Raw genomic sequence first — 18120 nt, 5'->3', positions numbered from 1 at the left:
CCTCCCACCTCAGCCTCCCAAGCAGCTGGGACTACAAGCACATGCCACCACACCCGGCTGATTTTTTTTTTTTTTTTTTTTTTTTTGTAGCGATGAGGTTTTGCAACATTGCCAAGGCTTGCATCTGGGCTGTTCATGGAGGGAAGTTTCCAAATTTCTAATCAATATCTTTGTACTTATTATAAGTCTGTTCAATCTATTTCTTGATGCAATTTCAGTCATTTGTATCTTTTTTTTTTTTTTTTTTTTTTTGAGACAGGGTCTCATTCTATCCCTCAGGCTGGAGTATGTGGTGTGATCTTGGCTTACTGAAGCCTTGACCTCCCAGGCTCAAGTGATCCTCCCACCTCAGCCTCCTGAGTAATTGGGATGACAGGCATGCAACCACCATGGCTGGCTAATTTTTGTATTTTGTATAGAGACAGACAGCCATGTTGCCTAGGCTGGACTTGAATTCCTGAGCTCAAGTGATCCATCTACCTTTGCCTCCCAAAGTACTGAGATTAGAGGCATGAGCCACCAGGCATATACCTGGATTTGTGTCCTTCTAAGAAGTTGTAGATTTTTTTCAAGTTATCTAATTTGTTGGTATACATTTGTTCATTGTATTTCCTTAGATTACTTTTAATTTCTCTATGGTCCATAGTTATGTTTCCTCTTTTATTCCCTATTTTAGTAATTCTCTTTTTTCTTTTTTTAGCTAAAGATTTTTCGATTTTATTGATCTTTTCAAAGAACCAAGCTATGGTTTTGTTGATTGTGTTGTTTTTCTATGCTCTATTTTATTTATTTATGTTCTAATTATCATTATTTCCTTCTCTTTTCTGGTTTTGGGTTTAATTTGCTCTTTTTTTAATTTTAGTTTCATATGGAAGAGTTTCAGATTATTGATTTGAGATCTTTCTTCTTTTTTAGGTATAGGTGTTTACAACTATAAATTCCTCTCTAAGCACTGTGTGAGTTGCATCTCATAAAGATAAGATTTCCAAGCAAGTTATCACTGAGGGCAACTAGAGCTTAATCCTTCTCAGGAACTCTTGTAGACTTTGTGAAATGCAGTACTCACAACTTATCCCATCTTAGGGCTGAGGGAGTATCCACCAACTGTTATTAGTCACTAATTGAGGATTAATCTTGGGTGGAATTAATTATTGGGTATTTCTGGCCTTCTCCATAGTCTGGTGGTCAGAAAGGGAGCCTTCAAGCAAAAATTGCAGTGCTGGCAATTAGAAGTTAGACCTATAAGCAAAGAAATGGAAATTGATAAGATGTTCTGTGCAAAACACTGAGAGCATCTGTTGCACGACTAAATGTGTCTTTTTCTTAGTTGCAAGGTTGCAAGGTGCAATAACTTGTCTTTTTTTTTTTTGGATTACGCGAGAACATGTTCAAATATGTGCCAGGTCATTGGATTCCTAAAAATCTTCAAAGTATGTGGCAGCCCCTCAATCTTTGTAGCTTTTATCTCTGACTCATTGGAATGTATGATTTGATGATGGTAACAGAACTACTCACCATTTCCTGTTCATAATTTCATCAATATAGTAGACCAGTATAATTTTCTCTAGAATGTCAAGACGATCTAGTTTCCTTTTTACTACATTTTTACAGAGAACAGGATAAATAACATAGCTCAGGGACAAGGCAGTGAATGTGCATTGCTGTCCTTTCCACATAAACGTGAATTTCTTTTATCTTCATTATTGATGAGGATTGAAAAGAACACATTAACCAGATTAATAGCTACATACCAACTGCCACTGCCTGATCAACAAGTGATGTTGATCAGTTCTAGTCAACATATGACATCTGATACAGACATGCAACTGTGGCTCTCATTTGGTAATTTCATGGTAATCAGCTATTATCTATATTGATGTCAACCAGACAATGATATGGTGATGACCACAATACCTGTGCCTTCACATCTTGATTGTAGCATTAAGCTTGGATTTTCATGGAACATGGTATTCTGATTTACTATCTTAAGTGGGTATGGGTAACTTCAAAGCCTTATCCTTGGCCTTTTATATAATAATTGCTCTTATTGCACAGCTCAAGGAACCATGTGAGTGAGTGTTCATTAGCTGCTAATCATATTCATCCCAATTGTACACTCAGGCACAGGGGAAATAACAGAATGGGTATACAAACTCATCGTGAGATAGTCTTTGGAGAGGATTCATCTGCCCTTCAAAAGCTCCACTCTAATTGAGGCAGTGGGGTATGATGACATAGCATGTCTCCTTGTATTTTTGTCAGCTTAGAAACATATCTAATAGTCCTTGAAAGGTCAGAGTCCTCCTCTTTCCCCAGTGCGTAACTTAGTCTGGTAAGTGGTCACAGTTTCTTCAGATAATAAATTTGGAGCATGTTTATTGTATATATTTGCTGTAGCAGTATATACAATATACCTTCTTTAAGGGGACCTTTAGGGATCTTTCCTTGGCAGTGAACATTATCCTCTTTAATGACTCTCTTTTTGAGAATTGGATCAGATCTTAAAGCTTGAAGCTTGATGAATAATTGTGATTTTCCACTGTAGCAGCTGAAATCAGCCTTCTGTTCACCAGCAGTTGATTTTTGTCTATAGTCAGCTGCCCATCTACCTCACTCTTGATTGACTCCTGATTGTCATTCTAGATTTGCTGCCGATTATGGTTATTATTTCCACCTTGCCTGTAACTGTTAAGTGTTGCAACCTGTGTCTGATGTTTTGGAATTCTACATTGCCATTGATAGAGAGGAAATGAGTTCCATCATGATATAATTTCCTTCTATCTACTCTGTCCTACAGAGAAGAGCTGCCATTGAAATTTTCAAAGATAAAACTGGCTACTCTCCCACACAAGTTTATACTTTATTTTGTTAGTAAAGGCGTATCTTCTGGGCTCTTCCGAGGAACACAGAGTCAGTTTTTCTCCCACTTCTAAATCTTTCTCCAGCACTCTGCCAACACAGTTCCAGCATCTCCACCATTATTACTATGGGCCATAAATGTGACTAAGTTTCAAAGAGGGATCCCAGTTCTGTATTAGGACTGGGTCCAGGTGTTCTTGCCAAGGCATTAAATCCTGAGTCATGAAAGAGTACTCCAATGTCAACAACCTCTCCTTTATTCAGATTTATATACTGTCTGCCCAACTTAACCCTCAAAATCCACTCCCACACATATTTTACCAATTTCTGCCAGAACATATAAGCCAGTAATACAAAATGTGAATCAGCTATTTCTTTCTGGAAGAGGGCTTGTATTTCCCCACTTAGTGTACCCTGAAATGTGACTTTAATTATTGGTTTGGAAACTATAAGGAAAGGCAATGGTGGGTCTTGAGGAAGAAACATCATCTTGCTAGGCATCTGCTTCAGGTGAGATCTGGACAGTATCTTCAGGTAAGAAGGACTCCTCTCTGGCAGGGGCAGTGGCTGCTTATACCAGTCTGGAGGATCCAGGAGAACTTAGGGTTCAATCTTTTTAAATGAATCTACAAATATCCCCATATCAAGTTTTAGGATTCTACTACTCTCCTATTATGGCTGTGTCTTCAGCTTTGAAGATTTTTCAAGGCTGCACATTCAGTCTCTTCAGACGGTTTCAATATTTGACCTGACTTTCAGCATAGAACTACTCTTTGATTATAGGAGTTGAAGGTCTCTTTTTACCCATCCATGGAGGCCTTCTGATCTTCACAGGGTGCACCTCACAGGAGATAGCTGAACCCAGCATATTATTTTTATTTCATACTCATATTTGTTCAAGAACTTTAAGGCATTTAATGAAAGCCAGTGAATTCCATAATCCTTATAATTACTATTGTCCAATATCAATGAAAGTAGTACCTTTCTTTTCCTCTGTATTTTATCACATCCACTACAGATGAGAGTTGTGTGTTGTTGTTGCTGCTGTTGTTGTTGTTGTTGTTGTTGTTGTTGTTTTTGAGATGGGGTCTCGCTCTGTTGCCCAGGCTAGAATGCAGTGGCATGATCTCAGCTCACTGCAGCCTCCATCTCCCAGATTCAAGCAGTTCTCCCACCTCAGCCTCCCGAGAAGCTGGGATCAGAGGGGTGTGCCATCGTGCCCTGCTAATGTTTGCATTTTTAGTAGAGACGGGGTTTCACCATATTGGACAGGCTGGGCTTAATAATTGAATGGTACTGCATGTTAGGTCTTATCACCATCCTATTTACCACCAGTCATTCAATTATTGGTATCATCTGAATGCAAACAATCTAGTGATAGGATCTCATTCTTCTGCTTTGCAGGATCATTGCTGGTACCAATTATCTTTTGGTTTCCCTTAAAGCAATGCCTAAACTAAGAACTTGGGTACCATTAAAAAATGGGCCCAAAACTCCAACAGATACTTCACCAAATAAGATATATAGACAGCAAATAAACAAAAAAAAGATACTCCACCTCATCCAGGAAAGATACTCCGCCTCATCCAGGAAACGCAAATTAAAGCGACAATGACATGGCACTACACATCAATGAGAATAACCAAAAATCAAAAACACTGACAACATCACATGCTTGTGAGCATGTGGAGCACCAGGAATGCTCATTTATTGCTGGTGGGAGTGCAAAGTAATACAGCCACTTTGGAAGACAGTTTGGCAGTTTTTTATAAAAGTAAATAGGCCAGGCACTGTGACTCATGCATGTAATCCCAGCACTTTGGGAGGCCAAGGGGGGATGATTACTTGAACCCAGGAGTTTGAGACCAGACTGGGCAACATGGTGAGACCCTGTCTCAATTTTATTTAAAAAAAAAACTAAATATACTCTTAGCATGTGTATGATCTAGCAATTATCCTTGGCATTTGCATTAGTTCATTTTCACACTGCTATAAAGAAACTACCTGAGACGGGGTAATTTATAAACAAAAGAGGTTTAATTGATTCATAGTTCAGCATGGCTGGGGAGGCCTCAGGAGACCTACAATCATGGTAGAAGGCAAAAGGGAAGCAAGGCACTTCTTACATGGCAGCAGGAGAGAGACAGAGAAAGAGAGTGGAAGTGTCAAACTTAAAACCATCAGCTGTTGTGAGAACTCCCTCACTATCACGAGGACAGCATGGGGGAAACACATGGGGGGCACGCAGATTTTTGTGGCCTGATTATTCATAATTACCCAAACTTGGAAGCAAGTAAGATATCCTTCAGTAGGTGAGTGGATAAACTGTGGTACATGTAGACATTGACGTACTATTCAACACCAAAGAGAAATGAGCTATCAAGCTATGAAAAGACATGAGGGAAACTTACGACGCATATTATGAGGAAAGAAGCCAATCTTAAAAGGCTGTATACTACAGGACTTCAATTATATGACGTTCTGAAAAAGTCAAAATTATGAAGACAGTAAAAAGATGACTGGTTGCCAAGGGTTACAGGGAGGAAGAGATGAATAGGTGGAGGAGCACAGAGGATTTTCAGGGCAGTGAAAAACTTTGTATGACACTATAATGGTAGACACATGTCATTATAAATTTGTCTTAACCTATAATAATATACATCACCAGGAGTGAATCCTAGTGTAAATGATAGGCCTTGGGTGACAGTGATGTTTTAATGTAGGTTCACGGATTATAACAAATGTTCAACTGTGGGGCAGGATGTTGATAATGGGGGAGACTGCATATGTGAGGACAAGCAGTATATGGGAGTTCTCTGTATCTTCTGTTTCATTTTGATGTGAAAGTAAAAGTGGTCTAAAAAATAAAATATATTAAAAAAAGGAATTTGGCCATAGGTAGTTTGTTTGGCAAGTGATCTCACAAAACCTGAGTGGTCACAGAGGGAAAGTGAGATAGGGAAAAAAGAAGAGCCAGTGTAAGGATACTTTATTGAGGTCAGTGCTCTAGGCAACATGGGACTTTTGAGAAAAACAAAGAAAGCCTGCAAGAATTACCCATCTGAAAGGTGGGAGTCTGAAACATTTGTCTTCTGACTTCCCTCTTGTGAGCTGCTCTTGTTTAAGTGGGCAAAAATGCTTCTATGACGTTATAAAAGGCCTTGAGTTGCAACAGGAAAAGACAAGAGAAGCAGACACTTGAGGTGAGATTTTGGCAGCAGGAGGTGGTTTGGAATTGTTCACAATAGCACTGCTAGAATCAAAGAGTGCAGATCAAGATGTAAGGATTTAGGAAGGAAGTCTAGGCTAGACATATAAATGGGAAAATTATATAGAGGTGATATTGAAAAGATGAGAATGAATGAGATTGTAAAATATAACTTCTATTTTAAGAGGACAATAAAAGAGAATTCAGTGAAGAAGACTAAGGATTGATGATCTGCAATGTAGAAAAGGAATCAGAAGAGCATGATGCCACAGAAAACAAAAGAAGACAAAATTCTCAAAGGAGAGAGTGGTTTACATCTTCAAATAGAACAGAGAAATCCAGTAAAATAGGTGGCAGAAACATTCACTGTATTGATCATAATGTATTACTTATACAAAAAGTAAATCATTGTTGATATCTGTCTTTGTAAATTTCAGTAAGGTAGAAAGAATAGAAGCTAGACTACAGTGGCTTAATACATCAGATGAGAGGGAGTAGAAACACTGAAGATGGCAACACTTTCAAGGTGATTCCAGAAGCAAAGTAGAGATACAATATTCAGGATTAACAGGAAAAGGGAAGATTCCTTCTTGGGTGGGTATTTAGGTTCCAAAGCTGTGAATTATTCACCTCAAAGGTTTTGTTCAACTAGCTCAGTTGACTAATTCTTCATTGAGGAGTTAGATCTTTAGCCAGTTAATAGGACTCTCAGCTACTTTAGGAAATGCCTTCCTTTTATTTATCCCACCACTTCCTCTTACAAAAGGACAGGCTTGGGTTACAACTTGGTTGTGTTCTACTCTAACCACCAGAATTTGAGTAAGGGCCGGGGTTGTCTACAGCTCGAAAACAGGAGGAAAAAGTGATTAAAATAAACACAAAGCTTGTTTACATTTTCACAGGAAACTTCCCACGACATATTAAAATGGAAACAAAGAGATCGGATTCAAGAAAGGGATGCAAATGTTGAAATTTTTTTAATCCATGGAGGCCAATTTTCTTTACAGTAAAAAGCCCTGGAAAAGAAAATTAGCCAAATGCACTACTGTTTTGCTGGCTGCCAGCTTTTCAGCATCCGGACACATTGTCGCACTAATTTTCTTCTTCATTATAGGCAGGCAGGAGCTTGAAACTCCCTGCTGAAGCAGAAGGAATCCGTGCAGATGCATATCGTAGGCAATTGCAATGTGACTCACACGCAGAGGCTGGGAATCTTGGGAGTTGAACTGAGGACAAAATGGGAGGGATTTGCGCTTCCTAGGCTGGTCTTGGAGAGGCATTCTCAGGCAAACTCACTCTACAATCCCGTTTTTAATGTAAGCTTACTACTTAGCTACACAGCGCATCAGGCAGAAAGATGATGAAGACTGTAAAGAAAGCTAGTGTTTGTTGCTTGCTTTTTTAACCTCAACTTTGTGCTTCACTGTGCTCTGTTTATTCTGAAGCTTCCCCAGCTTTACATATGAGTTTATAAGAAAACTTTCTAGCTAAGATTGGTGATGATGATAATAATATTACTTAAAATTTGTAAAGCAATTATTACTGGAGAGTAAAAAGAACCATGTGGATCTTAACCCTTGGAAGATTTTTTAGGAGATATTAAGGTTAAGATTGACATCCAATTATAACAAGGGATGGGTAGACAGCTTTTCCTCTTCCTCCTCCTTTTTTTCCTCCCCTCTTCACATTTCTCTCCTTCCTTCCTTTCTTTTTCATCCTTCCTCTTTCTTCATAGGGCTGCTATTTCTGCTCTGATAACCTGTGTTTCTCACAGTGGCTACCATATTGAAGGACGAGAACAAAATGATGGAAGGTGTTAAAGTATCTGCTTCATTAAAGGCAACAAAACTAACACAAATTCAAGAACACATATCTCCAGATACAGAGAAAGAAACTTCTACTGGCCTGAATTGAAGACCAGACACAGAAGCATATCCCTCTCAGCACCTTGATGATCACAACCAAAACAAAAAGTTTGTGATGTTGGAGTTATAAGAGCTTTAAGGTCTACTACTTAAGGAAGACATTTGCCCAGGCTATTGCTGCAACTAGACACTGAGAAAATACCGATGGAAGGATTACAACACCTGTGACTGCATCAGGAACCTTGCTTGGGCTTCAGGTGATGTTACCAAAAAGTGGTATCTCATGGTATCTGGAAGAAGACACTTAAGAGGTTTGCCTATGATTTCAAATAAATTGTTAAGGATGAGGTTGCAAAAATTAACAAGTCTGTGGTGAGATGGCAAACAACTTTCACCTGGATGTGGATAAGGATGCTATCGAGGAGTTCCTGCAGGTGGTTCTTGAGGAACTGATTAATGAATTGAAACTGGAACAGAAATGCATAGCTGAAGAATAGGCAAGAGAAAAGGAAACTGAAGGAGAAGAAAAAGAAGGACCTCCAAGAAAATTCACAGCAAAGGGTTTAGCAGAAGCTTTTGCAGAGCTTAAACGCTCCTTAAAAGGTTTGAAAACATGGACCTTAACACTGAAAGATTTTCATTTATGGAGAGGAATGTTCATGGTGCATTTTCTGCTTCCAAGCAAATCTGTAATGAAAACAAGAAACAAACCAAGCAAACCATCATGAACATGTTTCTGAAAAGAGTGATACCTCCTCAAGAAGAGCCTCAGCCAGATTCTTCAGGAGGTATTCCAGAGAAGACATTGTTGTCATAGGAGGTGACAGCTCTATGAGTGCTTATTACTTGTGAAGACTTTCCAGTGGCACAAGATGTGAAGATAGAAAACAGAGATGTTGATTATTCTGTAGGCCTAGGCTAATATGGGTGTTTATGTTCTAGTTTTTAACACAAAAATTTCAGAAAGTAAAAAAAAGATTCTAAGGATTAAAAAATATTTCTGTATAGCTGTACAATGTGTTTTAAGCTATATTATTTAAAGACAGTCAAAAAGTTGGAAAAATGTTTATGTAGTAAAAAAGTTACAATAAGCTAAGATTATTATTGAAGAAATTTTGAAATAAATTTAGTGTAGCCTAAGTGTTCAGTGTTTATAAAGTCTATAGAACTGTATAGTAATTAATGTCCTAGACCTTTGTATTCACTCATCACTCACTTACTGACTCACCCAGAATAATTTTCAGTACTGTAAGCTCCATTCATGGTAAATATCCCATATAGGTGCACTATCGTTTATCTTTTGTACTATAATTTTACTGTACCTTTTCTATGTTTAGATGCACAAATACTTACCATTGTGTTAAAATTGCCTACAGTACTCAGTACAGTAACATGCTGCAGAGGTTTGTAGCCTAGGAGCACTAGGCTATACCATATAGCCTATGTGTGTAGTAGGCTTAACCATCTAGGTTCCTTTAATAGGTTTGCACGATGACAAAATTGCCCAGTGATGCATTTTCCAGAGTGTATCCATGTCGTTCAGTGATGAATTCTGTACTTTTAGAATATTAGATACTATCAGATATTAGAGGAAAAGTTGATCTTGTTAATACCCAATATGGAAGATGCTGGAATTGTTCAGGTGGACATTTAAGTTACCTGTGCTGGCCTCACATCTCAAGACCATGTGGAAGGTTGGCATACATTTGCCAGGTGAACACTCTCTGTTTGTCTGCCCCATTGTTCTTAGCTCAAGTTCTACCCTGAGCTGAGATGCTTGCTTCTTGTTTCAGCACCATTACCTTTGACTTGTGCATTAATGAGACTTGAGTGGTCTATATTTTCCAATGGTGAGGAGAAACAAAAATGAAGTAGAACCTTGCTCTGTTAAGTACCCTTTGACTCCTCTAGGTAATTCAGAGCATAGTAATACATCAAAAATATCATATTCTAGATGCCCAACTGTAGCTGAAAAGTCTGTGGGATGTATAGCCTCTTTCTGGGACTCAGCACAACAAGAAAGTGCCTTGGCTCTTCCATAGGGCCAATGCTTATAGACTGAAACATAAAAGGTCTGCACCATCTCTGGGCTCTGCAGATTTGTGTCTGTCTAACAATAAGATTACCTGCCCTTTCCCAACCACACCCTTCCACGCATAACTCTTGTGTTATGGTTTGGATCTGTGTCCCTGCCCAAACCTCATGTCAAATTGTAATCCCCAGTGTTGGAAGTGGGGCCTAGTGGGAGGTGATTAGATCATGGGTGCAGTTTCTAATGGTTTAATATCTTCCCTCTTGCTGCTGTTCTCATGATATTGAGTGAGTTCTCATGAGATCTATTTGTTTAAATGTGTGTAGCACCTTTCCCCCATCTCTTTCTCCTGCTCTGGCCACGTGAAGACATACTTGCTTCCCCTTTGCCTTCCACCATGATTGTAAGTTTTCTGAGGCCTCACTAGCCATGCTTCCTGTGCAGCCTGCAGAACTGTGAGCCAATTAAACCTCTTTTCTGATAAATTATCCAGCCTCAGGTTTTCTTTATACCAGTGAAAGAACAGACTAACACACTCTACTTCTGGCTTTCACAAGCATAACAAAGAAGTTAAGTTTTGTGATCACACTGGACCCTGAATCTTCTCAGTGGAATCAGTGTTCCCTTTGGAATGGAGGCTTAAAATCCCCTTGGGGACAAAAGAGCTGGTCTTTTTTGAAGTTAGAGATGAAAAGAGACTCTACCTTTCTTCCCTCAATTTGGGAAGGACCATGGCACTTCCCATGGGACTCTATTATCCACCCCCACCTGCAAATTAGCTCAAGGTTTTATTGTTTAATCACTTCATTCTCAATATTGTATACATACAATAGCATGTTGAAAACAAAAATGCTCTTGAGGGGTGGGAGAGAAGGAAGGCACTTAAAGTTACAAAAGCAAGACAATTTTATTAAACTGGAACCTAACCATGGAACTCTTGGCTATAAAGCAGAATTTAGTTTAGGGGGTTTTAGTTTCATTACTAAAGTGATGCTGCATGAAGATCATCAACCTTTAAATAATACTCCATTCATGATTCAAATTTAGTTCAAGACCAATGGGTGTTCAAAATGAAGCCCTGAGCTAAAATCTTCATTTCTAGGAGAGTGGCTGCAGATGCTAATTTAGATTTACGAAGAAAGACAATGGTCTGTGGCAAACTAAGCAGAACAGCTGGGAAACCATTGGTATTCTGGGAGGACACTTCCTAATTAAGTTGTGCACCTCCCTCTCCTACTCTCAAGACCCATCAGTTATTGTTCATGGCAGATAACTTACCATTTATAATTGTTTTCATTTTCCTTCTTTAATTTCTTGGATTTTTATTTCTGCTAGGAAATTTTGAAAATTATCTAATCCATTGGACAGCTCTTTCCCTAAAGGAAACATAAACTTGAATTGAAAATTAACTATTGTTTCTGAGGCCCAGGCATGTAGAAGTTTTCTCCTTTTGCAAAAATATGACAGAATAAGCTTATCATAATTGTCCTTGCATGCACTGGCCCAGATTTCTCTCATAGACATACTGAGAATTGCTGGGGATGGAAGGAAGAGTGGCAAATGCAGGCATCACTTTTGATTTCAAAACATCAAGGAAGCCCTAGTTATAGTGAAAACTAAACTTTAGAAACTCATCCTATTCTAGGTGCCATTCTTAATTTCTTTCCTTACTCTGGTTCTCTCCTCCCCTTATCTCTGTCCCACCTTTTCCTCTACTTTATTTGCACTTTGAACTTGACCAAATTCAAAGTGCTGGGTTTAGGAAGTTTTGATGGCAAAAGGTGTTTGTTATCTGATCAAAAGAGTCAGTGGTTCTCAAGAAACCGAAGTCAAATGATTGAACTATTCACAATTCTGGTTTTCATGGGGAGGGCCAGTGTCATGGCTTGAATATCTATCTCCTCTAAAACTCATGTTGAAGTTTAACTGCCATTGTAACAGTGTCAAGAGGTGAGACGTTTAAGAGGTGACTAGGCAATGAGGTCTCTGACCCTCATGAGTACATTAACGGTATTGTCTTGGAAGTGGGTTTATTATAAACAGGTAAGTTAGGCCCCCTTCTCTTTCTCTCTCTCTTTCTTCCTTTATCTCTCCTTCTCCTTCTCCTTCTCTTTTCTTCTCTTGCAGTTCTGCCCTCCACCATGGGATGAGTCAGCAAGAACGCCCTTGCAAGATGCCAGACCCTCAATCTTGGACTTCCAGCCCTCCAGAACTGTGAGCCAATACTTTTCTGTTCATGGTAAATTACCCAGTCTTAGGTATTCTGTTATAGTAGCACAAAATGTACTAAGACAGCCAGCATGATGGGAAGAACATAGTGCCAACCTTTCCCAGAAGCTAATATGGTAGAAGGAAGGTAATGTGTTTATTTCCTAGCCCTTCTATTATCACAGACTAGTTGTACCAAACTCAGTCTTCACTTACTTTTTATAATCTCACATGTTTTCTTCCCTTTCCTCTGCTTAGGCACAGGTTTCTTGTTTATCAAACTATACTGAATACTGTATTAGGAGGCCAAAAGTGAGTATGCTGTCTTATAAAAGTCTGGCTTAAGAACAGTGATGTGCTGGTGAATGTTTAACAACTGGCTATCTGCATAAAAATTCCTGATTTACAGTACTTACTGATTTCTGTGGTGCAAATACTCCACTATGGCTGATTTCAAGCTACCAATGTGAGGCCACTGAACTTGGAGTTGGGAAAGAGATGTGCACCGTTGGCTTTTGTAAGCTAGTACTAGCTGGCTGTAGCACACCACTGAATATATGCTAAGTGCTTAGAACATGGCCTGGAATGCAGTAAAGTCTACACTAATGTGTGTTTTTATCAATTATTATTCCTCTTGTGACTATAATTGTGCTCTGTCTCTCTCTTCCTCATATTTTGTGTATATTTATATCCATATCTATATATATAGATATAGATATATATAGATATGGCTATGGATATGGATATAGATATATCAGTGATGTGCTGGAAAACTCTCAAGAAAAAAAAACCCTTGATTTACAGCATTTGCCAATTTTGATGAAAATACCCATATGATGGGTGATTTCAAGTTGCCAATGGTTTGACACTTGGTTTGTAAAATTCCTGAATATTTAACAATCTGTCCCCTTAAGCTGGTAGGAAATTGCTCCAACACACAACTGTCATAAGACCTGGTTTCCAGGGATATCTGTATTGTTGCAGAATTTTGTTCACAAATATTGAAAATGCAGGTTTTAAGTTTTAGATTCTGTGTAAGTGAACTTTTTCTCTTCTGAGTAATAACCTGTGAATAAGTGCTTTCATATACTTCTCTCAACTCTTTCTTCTTGCCACATCTGAAATATTGTATATCAAATTTACAAAAAGATTGTAGAATAAAACCTTCTATCATACAACTCATCTGAAATTTCCTAGAAAGCCTTATAAATTTAGAATCTTGAATATAGAATGTGTAAATTTAGAATCTAGATTGTCATGTTGGCTCCTATTAGTTATGAAGCCTCATAACTTTGGACAAATCCCAAAGAATAAATACCTGAAAGGATAGTGTGAGGTATGTGAAAGGATGTTAGAAATTGTGCATAAATAGATGGCAGGTTCTGATTGTCTCAAGAATCAATATTGGGCTAATTCTATATCTCCCTGTGCATTGAGGCAGTGAAGAGATGGATGATATAAATTTTTACTGTCAGGAATTTGAATAAAAAATTGATCATTAAGCTTAGAACAGTTTAGAGAAAATATGAGACTAGACACAATAGAAATGGTTGGATAGATAGGAAAGCAAGGAAAGAATGTACTAAGTAGGGGCAGCATATAAATAAAGTGACAGAAGTAGGAAAAAAAAATCAGTAGTATTCCCTGTTTACCATATGCCAGCCACTGTGCCTTGTGCTAGAGCTATAAGCAATGAAACAGAATTTCTGCATTCAGAGGTTCTGAAATCAAGTAAGGGAAGAAAGAGAAGATGCACCTGATTGGAGAAGATGGCTTGGGAAAAGTGCAAATTAGATTTTGTTGGGTAAATTGAGGTGAGTTGGTTGAAGGATGCTGAGTTTGCAATGATCAGTGACTTGTAATAAAAACAAGTCACTGTGGAATTGTAAGTAGATGAGCGACAGAATTAAAATGGTATTTTGCAACAGTCAATTTAGTTGAAATATGCAGAATAGATTAGGATGGAGACAGGGAGAGACAGAAAAAAGAATATGGAAATAATTTAGAAATGAAGAGTGTGAATTGAATTGATAACCTTTAGTCCCTAATTGTACGTGGAGAAGAAAAATAAAGAATCAGAGCTTTAAAATGGGTTGGGAAATTTTTCTGTAAAGGGCCAGATGGTATGTATTTTGAACTTTGCAGGTCACACAGTTTCTGTTGCAAGTACTCAGTTCTGTCATTGTAGAATGAAAGAGACATAGGCAGTACAAAAATGAATGAGCTTGACTGTGTTCCAATAAAATTGGCAATGATGGACTTGGCTACTTACTATAGTTATCTGGCCCCTGGTTTAGAGTATAGAGAAAGTGAGAAGGGTCATTGTCCAGGGGAGAGAATTCTGAATTCAGTTTTGAGTATGCTGGGTTTGAGATGAAGAAGAAAAAAATTAAAGTGGAAATACCCTAAGGCTTTGGAAATATAGAATTGGATTTAGATCTAGAAATCAGAACTCTAGAACTTTTAAATCTGGAACTCAGATACAGATTTAAGGGTTATCACTGTTAAAGTAAGAAAGTAGATGCACATTTACAGTCAAACTAGGAAATCAGAAGCAATCTAATGCAAGGAGTTGTTTAAACAAGTGACAAGGGAGCAAAAGAGACAAATGGGGAACAACCCAGAGATTAGGAATAGTATACACTGTGTTTAGGAGAGAGGTGCTGTTTCTGGAACTAAGGGACTCAGTGAAGTAGACTGGTGCAATAATGGCTTCCAATGAACCACATCGCCTTGTTTTCATGTCTTTTGCAATGTCATATTGCTGCTCTTCTCATCAATAAACAAAGTCTGTTTTTCTATTCCTTTGAATAAGACCTGGCCTTGTGACTTGCTTTGACCAACAGGATGTGGTGGGTGTGACATTGTGTAAGTTCTGGAACATCTGGGTAAGAGGTCTTGCAGTTCTAGTCTTGCCTCATGAAACCCTTAGACTACCATGCTGTGAAGAAATCCAGTCTAGCCTACTAAAAGACAAAAGGTCCTATGGAGGAGAATCAAGCCAACTACTAGAAAAAATTGTCAGACATGTTTAGCTTCACTAAAGCTAACTTGTGGCATCCAGCTCCACTCAAGACATCAGAGATGGCACCCAAAGCAGAGAGAGGGAGGGAGGGAGAGAAATATCCTGGCTTTTCCCATCCTTTATCCTTCCCTCAGTGTCTCCTGTCAGTGCCTCCTTTCTCCCTCTAGTGCTTGCCTTTGGTCAATGAAGCTAGCTAATAGGGGACCCAGGAAATGCAGCCTGCAAGATGAAGCAGAACTGGGAGAACAGGCCCAGGATCAGTATGGAGGATTAAGCAAATGAAAGAAAGCACTAAGTGGTAAGAAAAGCCATGGAGAAAGGAGGGAAGCTTCTGAAGAAGCAGAGGTAGATCAGTCAGACAGGTTGGAGTAGCAATAACACAATGTTGGCTTGAAATAAAAAATGAGAGGATTATAAGGAAGAAGGAGAGGTCTGATAAATGGCATCAAATAATACAGAGACTTCAAAGAAGGTAACTAACAAAAGAGACTATTTATTTGGTGGCACACAGTAATTAGGGACCCATGAGTGGCCTGTAAACATACATTAATTTTTCCTTCCCAAACTGTGGTTTGAAAATCCTCAAAGGTTTGTGAAAATGTCACAGAGGATTCATTAAAAATAGCAATGGTATCTGTTTTGATTTCTAGTGTGCTTTAAAAATTCTTTGTTTGGATGGCATGTTTATAAAAACACATTATAAAAAATCTTCAAAGGATACCTCCCATTAAAAAACAGAGATGTATAGAAAATTAAGTTAATATTTAATTTTTGTTTTAGAAATGTTTAAATTAAGTGATGGTATGATTATTTCTTTCTTTCAAATGGAACATTTTGAGTCTTATGAAATGTATTGAGTGGCCATGCACAGGAATCATTTGATATAAGATAATTATATTTATGATTTGGTCACTCAATTGAATACCTCTAACCCTGGTGTTGATTTTAATTACTGTAGAGTGAAAGATTCTTTTTGTTTTTAAGCATCTTCAGAGTTTTACTTACTACATCCATGATGGAACCTTTGATAAAGACAAAAGCTGATGCTAAATGCAACTTAACTAGGAGTGCAAAAAATGATAATTCTGCTAATTTGTTTCAAGTTGTCTTATACAATATTGTTTCATTAATTGAGTCACAATTCTTTTGTTTGTTTTGAGATGGAGTTTCACTCTTGCTGCCTAGCCTGGAGTGCAATGGCGCGATCTCGGCTCCCTGCAACCTCTGCCTCCCGGGTTCAAGCAATTTTGTTGCCTCAGCTTCCCGAGTAGCTGGGATTACAGGCATGTGCCATCACGCCTGGCTAATTTTGTATTTTTAGTAAAGATGGGGTTTCTCCACGTTGGTCAGGCTGGTCTCGAACTCCGGACTTCAGGTGATCCACCCACGTTGGCCTCCCAAAGTGCTAGGATTACAGTTGTGAGCCACCATGTCAAGCCGAGTCACAGTTTATATTGCTTACTAAAATCTCTCGAGTACTTAAAAAAAATAGTGTAAATGGATAAACCCTATGAATATATTCAATAAGTAAGTTTTTTTTACTTCTTGCAACTAAAGATAACCCATATCTGTTATGTGACATTTTTAGAGAATTGCTGTTTTAGATATTTTTCATATCTTATTATTTAAAAACAAAATGTAAATACTCTATGATTCCATTTACATAAAACTGCAAAAAGTCAAATCCAAATTATAATCACAGAAAGTAGTCAGTGGTTTCCAAGGATCGGGGTAGGGGTGGGTAATAGTAAAATATTACAAGGGACATTTTTTGGCTGATGGAGATGTTCTGTGTCTTGGTTGTTGAGGTGGTTACATTGCTAAATTCAACAATCTACATTTACAATGGTTGCATTATACCAAATGTCAATGGGATCACAACATAGTAGATTAAAGGTGAGCATAAATTTCGTACAACAGCTCACTATATTTTAAAAATAGATTTAATTAGACAATTCTGAATATTAGACCACAGATGCAGACTTTTGTCTCTAAGAACTAGGACCAGGACAAGAGTGAGGCAAGTGAGAGACTCAGTTTGCAAAATTTAAGGCAGGCCCTCACTGTCAGGTTCCTGAGAGCCCCAGCCCTGTACTTGCACATCTCTTAAGAGTGAGTACCTCATTTGCATTTGCCTCATCCTTTTTTGGTGACTTCATAGAATTTAAAATTTCATTTCATCTTTTAATATACATTGCTACCGCTAGGCATGGTGGCTCATGCCTGTAATCCCAGTACTTTGGGGGGCCGAGGCAGGTGGATCACCTGAGGTCAGGAGTTTGAGACCAGCCTGGTCAGCATGGTGAAACCCCGTATTTACAAAGAATTTGCTGGGCATGGTGGCACACGCCTGTAATCCCAGCTACTTGGGAGGCTGAAGCAGAAGAACTCTTTGAACCTGGGAGGCAGAGGTTGCAGTGAGCTGAGATCATGCCACTGCACTCCAGCCTGGGCAACAAGAGCAAAACTCCATCTCAAAATAATAACAATAATAATAAAAGTAAAATAAAATAAAAAATAAATAAAAAAGTATGTTGTTACCTAAACCAAATATTACAAAATATATTGCCATCACATGTGTTGCCAAATAAAACTTTTATTTCCTCATTTTAGCTCATGTGATTTGTTGGGTTTCTTGAGTGTGAGGATTGCTACCTTTTACTTCTGAAGAATCTCAACCATTATCTCTTGGAATGTCACCTCTCTGCCTCAAGTTTCTCCTACTAAAACATTGATTACATATGTATATTAGAACTTCTACCCCTGTTCTTTATGTCCTTTAACCTCTTGTTCATATTCTATCCCTTTGTGCTGCCTTCTGGATCAAAGCTTGAGGTCTCTCTTTGGTCATTTGTAACCTATAGCTTATCCTGTCCATTGAGTTTTCAATGATTATTATTTCTATTTCTTCATGTTCTATTTC

General features: G+C 38.3%; 1 long non-coding RNA gene across 1 annotated transcript in view; it reads left to right on the top strand.

Moving 5' to 3' along the window:
- Nucleotides 1-18120, top strand: part of LOC115894876 — a 56583-nt gene that overhangs the window by 22708 nt on the left and 15755 nt on the right. Inside the window, exon 3 of the long non-coding RNA XR_004055097.1 lies at nt 12092-12178. This is a non-coding gene — a long non-coding RNA (uncharacterized LOC115894876). The remainder of the gene's footprint in view (nt 1-12091; nt 12179-18120) is intronic.

The sequence above is a fragment of the Rhinopithecus roxellana genome, chromosome 2 (assembly GCF_007565055.1).
Source record: "Rhinopithecus roxellana isolate Shanxi Qingling chromosome 2, ASM756505v1, whole genome shotgun sequence".
Lineage (NCBI taxonomy): Eukaryota > Metazoa > Chordata > Mammalia > Primates > Cercopithecidae > Rhinopithecus > Rhinopithecus roxellana.
Note: the sequence above shows the minus strand (reverse complement) of the source record. Positions and strands in the feature narration are given on the sequence as shown.